The 10,752-nt window shown below is 40.9% G+C and overlaps 1 protein-coding gene across 1 annotated transcript in view; it reads left to right on the top strand.

The window, feature by feature from the left end:
* The first annotated feature begins 309 nt into the window (after positions 1 to 309).
* Positions 310 to 10,752, top strand: part of drd2a (dopamine receptor D2a) — a 49,149-nt gene continuing 38,706 nt past the window's right edge. Inside the window, exon 1 of the mRNA XM_037776429.1 lies at positions 310 to 743. The gene's annotated coding sequence lies outside the window, so the exon portion shown is untranslated. The remainder of the gene's footprint in view (positions 744 to 10,752) is intronic.

The following is a 10,752-nucleotide window of genomic DNA, read 5'->3' as shown; positions in this document are numbered from 1 at the left end:
GCACTTATGCACTAAAGTCTGCAGCCCTAAAAATGAATGTGTGCTCAATTATTATTATCAAACTATTTCTCTTGCAAAAATCTCGTCCGCTCCGCCATCACAGGATGAAATAGCCTACTTTACATCCTACATTTGTACCTTTTTCCTACATTGCTTCCTAAAAAAAAAAAGCGCGGCTCCTGGCGCAAAGTGGAGCGCATGCAGCATAAGAAGGAAAACGTGAGGCAAAACATAAGGTGATAGGTCTCCTTCCATGTCCGTGTGACAGTAAAGGAAATATAGGTTCCTGCCAGGGTTTAAACAGATGTAACCCCGCCTTGATTTCTCCACAGTTCTTTACAGTCGCCGCGTCTCTCTGCCTCCGTCAGCAGCGAAGGTAACTCCGTGCGTAAAAGCTCCTGGACACCAGACGGACACCGTACAGTTTCCACCTCTGCTTCACTTCTCACAAGACCGAAACGGGAGAAAATCTTTCCTGCTAAACAACCGGGAAACAGTTAATGATTTAAAGCTTTTTTTTTTATTATTTATATGCATTTTTTGGGCTCTCACCAGAGCAGTTTTTTTCCCTGATATCCTGTCCTAAATGCCTTGCACCCGAGCCACTGCTGCACCGACTCGGTTATTATGAAGAGTAAACAATGTGCAAAGCAAATGATCCAGTAGGAGCTTTCACTGTGGATGCGCTTGGATTTAACAGCCTGTAAAAAAAACAAAGATTCAGTCAAACTTATGGCGTGAAGGTAAGACATTTTTTTTTTGTGTGTGTGTGTGTGTGTGTCATGTGCCAAACTTGACAAAAACAAGATCTATAGCTTTGCTCAGTGTAGCACAACATAGTTTATTCCCCCTATATGCCATAAATGTAAAAATCATTCCTCTCCAGAGGAGGTTCAGTGATCCGGTACAGCATCTCCCTAATGACAGAATACAAAGTGATTCATTAGGTGTGATATCCTGAGATATTAACTTTCAAGGTGAATTTGCTGGTTGCCAGACTATATCTTTTTATTTGTCCATTTCCAAAACGAACACTTTGGATCTGTGATTGTGAGCACACGAACAGTATGCGTCTCACACACACAGCTATGCATTATAGGGATGATTTATTTGTATAGCAGGTCGGGTTGTTGACAGTATTGATCCAGGCTGGTTGGCCTTTTTTGTGTAAAACAACTGAAAGCAAACATTTGCTCTCTTTGCCTTAATCCAGCCCAGGAAAAAAAAAAAAAGTGCTCTCTAAGTGAGCTGTAGTTTAATTCTGGAGATGTGGCGGTGTGCCTGTGTCAAGCTGTCCTCTTCCAAACACACGGAGCAGCTGATTTCAGATCTGTTTGTGCCTTCCAGATTGTAATTAGTGCTGGTTTTCTCCAGGGACAGCTAGAGCTTCGTGCAGGTGCAGGTGACTGCTGGCTGTTCTGGCTGCACAACCAGTCCATGTATCCTATCAACCCTTTGCTGAGCAGCTTTAACAAGTTCACAACAAGCAGCAGGGCAATATGAATGAGGTGCATGAGGCTGGTTTTATCTGCAGCTCCTCCTGATAAACCTGTGTGGGCTGTGATACTGTCACAGGGTTTATAGTAGCCTTTTTTATGATTTATGGGTTTTATTATAGCCTGATGTGTTTTTTTTCTGTTGAGACAAATAGCAATGTATTTGACCCTTCCAAACTTTACTGCAGATTTATAGTATTTTAGTGTTTTTTTGGGATCATTATGCAACATCATGCTTAGTTGCCATTTTTCCAAATAACATATGGCAGAGAATGGTGATCATGATGATACTGATATCCAGCTGTGGTCACCTTTAATGAGTTAGTAATGATGGAGAAAATACATATTACCAAACCCTCCATAATATCTGATAACTGTGTTTTATTATAGCCTGATGTTTTTTTTTTCCTGTTGAGATATATAGCATGTATTTGACCCCCTCCAAACTTTACTGCAGATTTATAGTATTTTAGTGTTGTTGGTTTTTTTTGGGATCATTATGCAACATTATAATTATAGTTGCCATTTTCCAAATAACATATGGCAGAGAATGGTGATCTTGCTGATATTGATATCCAGCCGTTGTCACCTTTAATGAGAAAAAAAGGGAGGAAATAAATATTACCAAACCCTCCATAATATCTGATAACTCAGGGGAAAAATATATTTGAAAAAAAGCAGCTTTGACATGTTGTCAGCAGCTGCATGCGCTGTATGTCAGCAGGTGTGGATCTTTGGATGGCTCCGTCGACAAATTGGTGCTGTCACTGAAAAGGACACTGCCAGGTTTGGGCAGTATTAACAATCTCTTTCCTTAGAGAGGAAAGTGAGCAGCTAATCCCAAGTGAAAGCACCTTTAGTTAAATACCAGGATATCTGCTGAGACTGGATGTTGTGTCCATTTGCTGTCCATCCAGTGACAGTCTCTCTTCATCCATATGGATTCCACACCTCCCTGTCTCTGATCTGTCACACCTCGTTGTGAGGAAAACAGCGTTGTCAGAGCTGCCTGATGCAGCACTTGTCAAATCCAGATGTTTGACACAGACAGACAGCTGCATTGAATCAAATATCCTGGATGCTTCCAGACAATTGTCCATTTAAAAGGCAGATATTTATCTCAGCATGAACTACTTGAATTAATATCAGGAAACGATAATACTAATAAGGACCCTGCTATTGCTTTACATGGTGAGAAATTTGCTTATATGAGGATATTTTCATCAAGGTGGTACACAGTCTTTAAGTGGATTAGGGACATCATTACTAGCACAATAGTTGAGGTGTTTGATGCAGCTGGTCAGTTAATAGTGACATTTAAATTCAGCACACTGCTCCCAAGAGAGATGACATGTATTAACAAAAATAACACCGTGCTGCAGCCTGTGCTTATTAAATTCAATTACAAACCCAAACAAATGTTGTTTGTTTACTGGGCTCTAGTGCCCAAATTTGATCCAGTCTGTGAAATAACAACCTCATTTATTAGACAGACACTCTCCACAGCCATTCTCCAGAGAAATCCCATATGTGCTTGACTGATGAGATCAAAGTACCAAATTGTTTCAAATTGAAGCATTATACTTTCAGTTTTACAAGACAAAAAACTACTCAATATACAAACTCTTGGCAAGGTCACAACAGTTTTTAAATTTCATTTTGTTCTCTGTAGAGGCGGCAGTGGGGCATTACACATTTGGGAAAAAAAGATAGCCTCCTAAAGAAAAGTAAATGTTTAATAATGAATTCCTACATGCCTTAATGCAAGTTAATGATTATAAATTGGTGCCTTGCATGCTTTTATACTTAGATGATTATTTGTGTTTCTTTCAGAAAAGTGAAACCATAGAAATGTCAAGGTCCACAGGGGGATATATCAGCTCATTTTCAGGTTCATACTTGTATTTTGGGTTTCTACTACAACATGTTTACATGATTTAATGTTAAACAAACAATTCATTTTTCTCATACTGTCTGTCTGAATATTCCTGTATTCACCCTCTGTCTGAAACGCTCCATTTTAGCGCTTGTCTCTGTCAGAACCCCTCTTGAAAAAGCCCAGTCTTCTCTGATTTGCTTGCGAGAAAAACATGATGCACCTTTGCAAAGGTAGTTCTCAAGCAGTGGGCGGTATATTCTAATGAGCCTGCTTGTGACATAGGAAGGGGAGCAGAATCTGAATGGCTTGTTGAATCACATGTTTTCTGATCTAGACAGCCCACAAAAAACTGACTGGGTCGTCTTATTTTACAGTTTGTGAGTTGGTAGGCACGCCAGATACCCACATGTATATACACAAGCACTGAAAACATTTTTCATTATATTTCCCCTTTAAAAAGCAGTGGATGTTTCCCATAGTTGTGTCAGTGTAAGCAGAAGAGGAAAAAAAGCTTGGAGGGAACAGTGTTTGGACCAGAATAAACAAAAAAAGGCTAAGGAATGGACTAGAGAGCTTCAGTGACCTTTGCGTGTGGTTCTGTCTGAAACATAAATGAGCTGAAATATAAATAGTTTACCTTTTCAGCAGAACCTAGCTGGAAGCTCAAAATGGCCTCCAAATCACAGACATTGTAAACATACAGTAGACTCCTCTAACAAGCAGTGGATTTATGTATATCTCAGTAATATTTCATGAAGCGTATGTAGCTCTAAAACACCAGTGTAAGTCTTCCAGTGGCTCAACAGCCACATTGTGTTTTGACCAGTAAATCATTCAATTGTATTGGATCCCTGTGAATGTATCTGACTGGCCTACATTCCCCTTCTCCTGAAACCCATTCCACAGCATGTCAAATATACGTCAACACTCCAGGGACCAGCACCATCACGGAGAGGATGGAGGAGCCAATTAGGACCCTAAACCCAATAGGAGATCCACCAGGATCTGGTTATGCTCCTAGTTACAGTTATATGCTGAGAAAGTTATGTCGGCAGGTTGGTCTGTTTGTGCGTTAATGGTGTGTCCATAATATATATATCGATCCAGATGGTGTGCACGTGCTGCATTATGTTTGAGCAATAAGTGTAACCCTGCATGAATATGTGGGGCTGGTATTTTGTTGCAATGATTAGGCTCTGTTTTCACTGAATATTCATTTTTATCACTAATTGTCCAATATTGCGAGTCACACATTTTTATTTCTGACCCTGGTGCCTACCTGGTGAGGTGTACACACACAGCACTGTATTCTGTGCCTTGACAGTGCCATTACATTTGCACAAATGCATCTTTATATTTAGAATACATGCACATGCAAATGCACAAAGTTGCTTAACGGACTGCTTTGCTGTTAAAAGCAGACCAAAATAACTCACACAAACCAAGCACATATTTTTAAACATTATTTACATATTTTGAAAAACAGCCCGTTGGTCTTTTGAGGCATGATGAGCAACAGGCAGTCAGAACTGTGCAGAAACAACCGCAAACCTTTCCATGACTCTCTATCTCACTGATCCGCTGTGGAGCAAGACACACAATATATCCCCCGAGAGGTGTGAAAGTGCTTTAGCTACAGTTAGGCTGCGTTGTCGGAGGATATCAGGCACCCTCTTGTACGTGCGGCCACATACTGTACGTGTGCATGAATGCACATGTGCGTCGCATACAGACATGTCACTGGACAGAGAGTGTCCTAACTGGTTGTGGCTCCTGTAGAGCTTGATAAAACATCAGAGCTAAATGGCTTATAAACTACTTCCATGAGGCCCACGGGGGGATCCTTTGAATGTTCCAGTGGACAATCTGGACCAATGGGGTGACAGACAATGTGCAGCGATTGACAGGGCGACTATTAGAAGAGAGGGGGATGCAATGAGGATTAATAGCAAAGGCAGAAAGACGGAACAGAATGCCCTTGGAGAAATGAAATCTCTTCCCAATTATCTTGATGTGTAGTGTGTTTGGTCTGAGCACCCTGAAACGGGAATGCGTTGACCAGAGTGTTTCCCTGTAGACTTTAAATTAGTAGTTCCAGATCATTCCAACTCCAGCAGATGGTGCCTGACACACACACAACCTCAAGGTGTGGAATAGAAAAATATATATTTCCACCACTCGCTCACATGCTCTTCTTTTGGCTCTGAATTGCAGCCTTTAAAAGGCCAAAAATTAAAAGGTGAAGTGGGGGTGGTGTGTCAGATTTCAGCTTGGCATGACAAAAGTCATGCGTCACTTTGAACCATTTTTTTTTCAACCTCTTGTGTCAAGTGCCAAATGAAAGCTGGGGTTGTACTAAACAGCCTTTCAGTGGCAGCTTCCTTGACATTTTCCTCAAGAGTCTGGGAGTCTTTTGTTTGGTGAACAAAGCAAGCATAGATCCTCCTGTCTGCGTGACCTTTTGGTCTTAGCTTTGATAAATTATAGTTCAATCAAATACTTTTCTAGCAACTGCTAATCTCTGAAAATAGCAAAGCCTACAGACACCACGGCTTGGAAATTATCGGCTGCAAGGTTTTCAATAGATTAAACAAGCGAGTAATACTTGACAGGGTGATTAGTCATTTCTGTTTTTCTCATATTTTGACTGTTATTATAATGCTGTGCCCACAATATTAGCATACTGTGAAGTACAGTACAATGATCGTGTCTAGATGGTAACCCTAAATTTGTGAAAACGTGCGAAAACTCTTGCAAGACTCGCTGCCCGACGACCTATCCTAACCCTATCCCAGAGTCAGTTCAGAAAGGAGATGGTGTACTTAGAGTCATCTTCCTGTATCTGTGTTAAGTGGGTTTCAACGTTGTCCCGTCCCTTTAGGAGACTAGTTGGTCTATTAACTCCAATGAGAGAAGTGAACGTGAGCAAAGATTATGACTGATTCTTTCGCCCCCTAGTCGCCAAAGTAAATATTGGACCCATTTTTCACAAGCCACATACTGTATGTATCTTCCAAACATTCGGACACTAAAATGGCATTTTTCAGACAGTAGAAAATGAACTTTGTTCGCGACCTTTCTCTGTCTCAGCAACACACTCTCGCAAGATCTGGCAACTAACTTTCGCATTCACAAATTTTCGTAATGCTAAATGTGACAAAATATAAATACATTATGATATAACCCACTGTGCTTTCATCCATCCACACGATGCTCCCAACACTTCCAAACCAGGTGGGGTGATGGGGGAGAGGCGGACACGCCACGACCACGCCCACTTAGGAGACAGGAAGTGTATACCATTTCAAGCCATTGGCAGAGCTTGTAATGCATCATCTTTGTTATAGAGCATCTTTAATTATTTAATTCGAGGTCAATGCCTAACCTCAACCATCTTGCGATAGTTTCACAAATCAAGGGTTACTATCTAGACACGACCCAGTACAATAGAGTGTAGAAAGTTATTGTACATACTGTTTTGTACTAGAAAAAATCAGGAAACATAAAAATGAAGTATACCTGTCTTGTTTTTCCCAGAAAGAGGTGTACCAGCAGTATTAGGAACCCTCTAAAGAGGGGATTTAAGGCCAGTCCCATTCTATTCTATTTTAATTATTACTACTGGCTCATTCAATGCCAATCACTTGAACATTTTAAAGAAAGCTTGTACATACTAGACCCTGAAAAACCACCACTTTTGAAAAGTACCAGGCTATTTTTACTGGGAGCAGTGAGTCATTACATTCTTTTATATTCTATCAACCTCTCCAAAATCAGCAATTGAATATTTCTTTCCTTAGAAATTGTGGATAGGTTTTCCTCTCAATGATCAAAGAACAGCTTGAAAGCAAATGAAAAAAACAACATACCTCATCTCTTTCAAATACCTGGTCAAAGTGACAACCACGAGACAACATTGCGGTTTCTGTTGTCACTACTGGTCCATCTGGCCATGTGACCTTTCTGAAGACGACTCACTTGTTGCATCTCATCCTACTGCGGTTCGTGGTGATTTTCTGTTTGCAGAACTGGTGGAAGCAGCTGCTCAAAATCTGATTTTACTGTAAGAAGTTAAGGGTAACACTGTGGGCATGAAATCTCACACATACAAACATTATCCTCCAAATCCCATTTTCACTTAGAAAACATATTTTCACAAGTCTCATTAGCTTGTAGCGTGCTGTAGCAGGCCCCTGCTTTTGCATGTGCAGAATTTTTGTACTTTCATGGAAGTGCGGAGGCGTCAGCTGTCATTACAGTCTGCCACTAACAATAACTCACTAATCACTGAAATTAGTTTGGGTCATACTCCCCTTGCTCTCCCCTTGAATGTAATTAAAGCAGACTGCTTTGCTGCAAATATATCAGCTGTCCACAGTTTTATTAAAGGACAAGAAAAGCAACCAAATTATGCAATATTATCCCCTACTGATTGTGGGGACTGAGGGGCTGGGAAGTCGGGTCATGTGACGCATTATCTCTTCTTTGGCTGGGTGATGATAATGGGTAATATCCATACTTTTGGTATTGATCCGCTAATCGCTAGTGCAGAGAAACTGCCTGCTTCACTGCACCTCTGGTCGCAGCACGGCCAAGAGCACCATCCAGGTCAGTGTGAGGATATGCAGGATTATAAACTGCCTGAGATGACTGTGCAGTAAACTCAGACATGGATCAGACAGGAAAAAAACTGTTTTATTTACCCCAGCTATTTTATGAACGACACAGTTGTTGCAGACAGGTACAGTGGGGCTTACAGTAGTACTTAATATACCTGGGGCTTTCAATCCTCTGTTGGGTAGGCAACGTGTGTCAGCCTGAGCAGGCACGCTGTGTGTGGATGTTTGTGTGTGCGCGCATCTGCATTCGTTCCTACACGTGTGTCTGTTTCTTCTTTAATGGAAAAGCAGCCAGTGGTGTGTGTGTGCAGGTGTGTGCGTGAAGTACGCGGCCTCACCAGAGACAAGACCGGTTGTTAGGTTGGAGCTTCGCTACGACCTAATGAGGTCGATGGAGGCTTGTTACCAGCCTCCCTCTCCTCTCCTTCCAGTGGATGGATGCTCCCTACCATTTTTACCCTTATGGCTTGATTTGAGTAGGTAATGGCTGAAATCACCACTACAATAACCTTTATGTCTTACTGTATCAATAACATGGATGCATAGGGTGGAGTTTGTGCCCCATGGGCTTTTGTCTTTGTGGATGATGCATTTAGCCCTTTATGTCCGTCTTCCTTTCTCTCAATGTGACTGCTCTTGAGGCTTCCTGGATGGTCTCCAATATTTCATTTGCTCTCTCCTCACCATCTCCACAGTGAAAAGTCCTTTGTCAGTGTTCAAATTTGCACTCTGAATGCGATTTTCAGTGACACAGTTATTGCATGTGTCAGTCAAATAAATAACTGAGTGGTCCCTGTTGCACTTTTTTATTGAGTGAAGTCGGGAGGTTCAGCATCCTGATGTGACAGTGTCTTCTTCTTTTTCTGTTTAAATGTAGAGAAATGAATCACGTGCACGTTGTCTGAAAAGATAGATTTGATTCATAATCATTGTTACAAACACTTTCTTTCAAACTGCTTCCGCTACTGTAGTTGTTTGATGGCGATATTAGTTTACCACCAATGGGCAACCTCCAGATCCAAAAAGTGCCTTAAACTTGCATTCTTTCTAATAGCCAACAGGGGGCGACTCCTCTGGTTGCAAAAAGAAGTCTGATTGTATAGAAGTCAATGAGAAAATGACCCTACTTCTCTCTTGATTTATTACCTCAGTAAACATTGTAAACATGAGTTTATGGACTCAATCGCTAGTTTCAAGTCTTGATGTTCATTTAGTAAATTATGGTCCTATTTAGTGTAAAATAGACCATAAAGCAGGGTATGCTTTAGGGTGTGGCTACCTTGTGATTGACAGGTCGTTACCACGGCGTTGTCCGGTCTGGGAGTTGTCCGTGTTTTCGTCTTACAACTTTAACCCTTTAACAGTACGTATTCAGTTCAGGAAAGTTAATAGTCACGGTGACTATGTCCACTTCTTATCTATGTTTACCACTAAGAGCAAAAAGTGCCTTTTTATGCTTCATATAGAAAGGAAACAAAACCTAAAGAATATTTCTTATGAATTACTACCAACTTTCCATTTTCTTTTATGTTAACTATTTAATGCCCCATCTCAGAAGGGTGCCAAACCAAACTGGATGCACCTTTACATAAGAAGGGTGTTTGTGATGGAGAGTGCAGAGAGAAAGGGGGCATAATTGCAACACCAAGATAATGACACTGTAATTGCTACTCTGAATGAGCATGTTTATTTTCAGCACAGTAAAAGTCATAGCCACAGCTACCACCTACACAGCCAGCCTGGAGAAAGCAGCTTCACAACTGTGATGAGTTGCCTCTTCACTCATACAGCGACAAAAGGAAGCTATTTCACAAGAACTAAAATAGATAGTTATTGACTTTGCCAGCATCAATGGTTTTGACCTGGCATCTAAGAGGGGCTGTGGCAGATAGAAAACTAATTAGGACGAAGGCTATCGCAGGCTAGAATCAAACACTTTGACAGTATTGACCGAGTGGTATCAGCTTGAGGTTTTGCTTCCCCTTTGCATAGGCTGATACTGGGAATTAGGAAAAGATTTTAATGTCGCAAGAGCTGGAGAGGGTTAGCGAAACTAAATACCCCACCATTAGACCTGCATATCCTTATTATCTTACACAAACAATATGAGAAAAATCAGGTGTGAATGACTCACAAAATTCAATTTAGAAAAGCAAATTACCGTCACATATTATTCACACAAATTTGATTCATGAATCCATTATTAGAAGGCACTTTCAGTTGGTTTCAATTACAATCATTGCTCTCTGAAACAGGTTTCTAAATGTGACTTTTGCACATTAAAAACACATTTTACACCAGAGCATTTCAAACAGTGCCCAAGAACGCAAAGGGAACATGGAGAAAGTAGAGCAAAACCACACTAATGGGATATATCGTGTATTGTAGAGGAGTGATGAAGCTGCTGTCATATGTGGTGTGTTTCTATTCTCTTGCATGGACATGCGGTTCGTGTGGTTAATATGGAACTGTGTCTGTGGACGTTTAACAAGCAAATTTAAGTGATTCATCGCAACCAAATTGTTTAATGAAATGGGGCTTATTGTAAGATTAACAGTGCGGTTTATTGAAAAGTGTAATAAACTGATGACTGCATCGCTGCTGCATGATTGGATGAGATTAGCACTCAACAGCAACAAGGAACAGGCCTATTAGTTTTTCTCTGCCTGACGCCAGCTCACAGACCATTCAAAATGTTATGGGAGATTTGATTGCACTTACAAAGCAGTTGCTGTGTATGAAGCAGAGATTACAGCAC

This window comes from Sebastes umbrosus, chromosome 7, assembly GCF_015220745.1.
Source record: "Sebastes umbrosus isolate fSebUmb1 chromosome 7, fSebUmb1.pri, whole genome shotgun sequence".
Classification (NCBI taxonomy): Eukaryota; Metazoa; Chordata; class Actinopteri; order Perciformes; family Sebastidae; genus Sebastes; species Sebastes umbrosus.
Note: the sequence above shows the minus strand (reverse complement) of the source record. Positions and strands in the feature narration are given on the sequence as shown.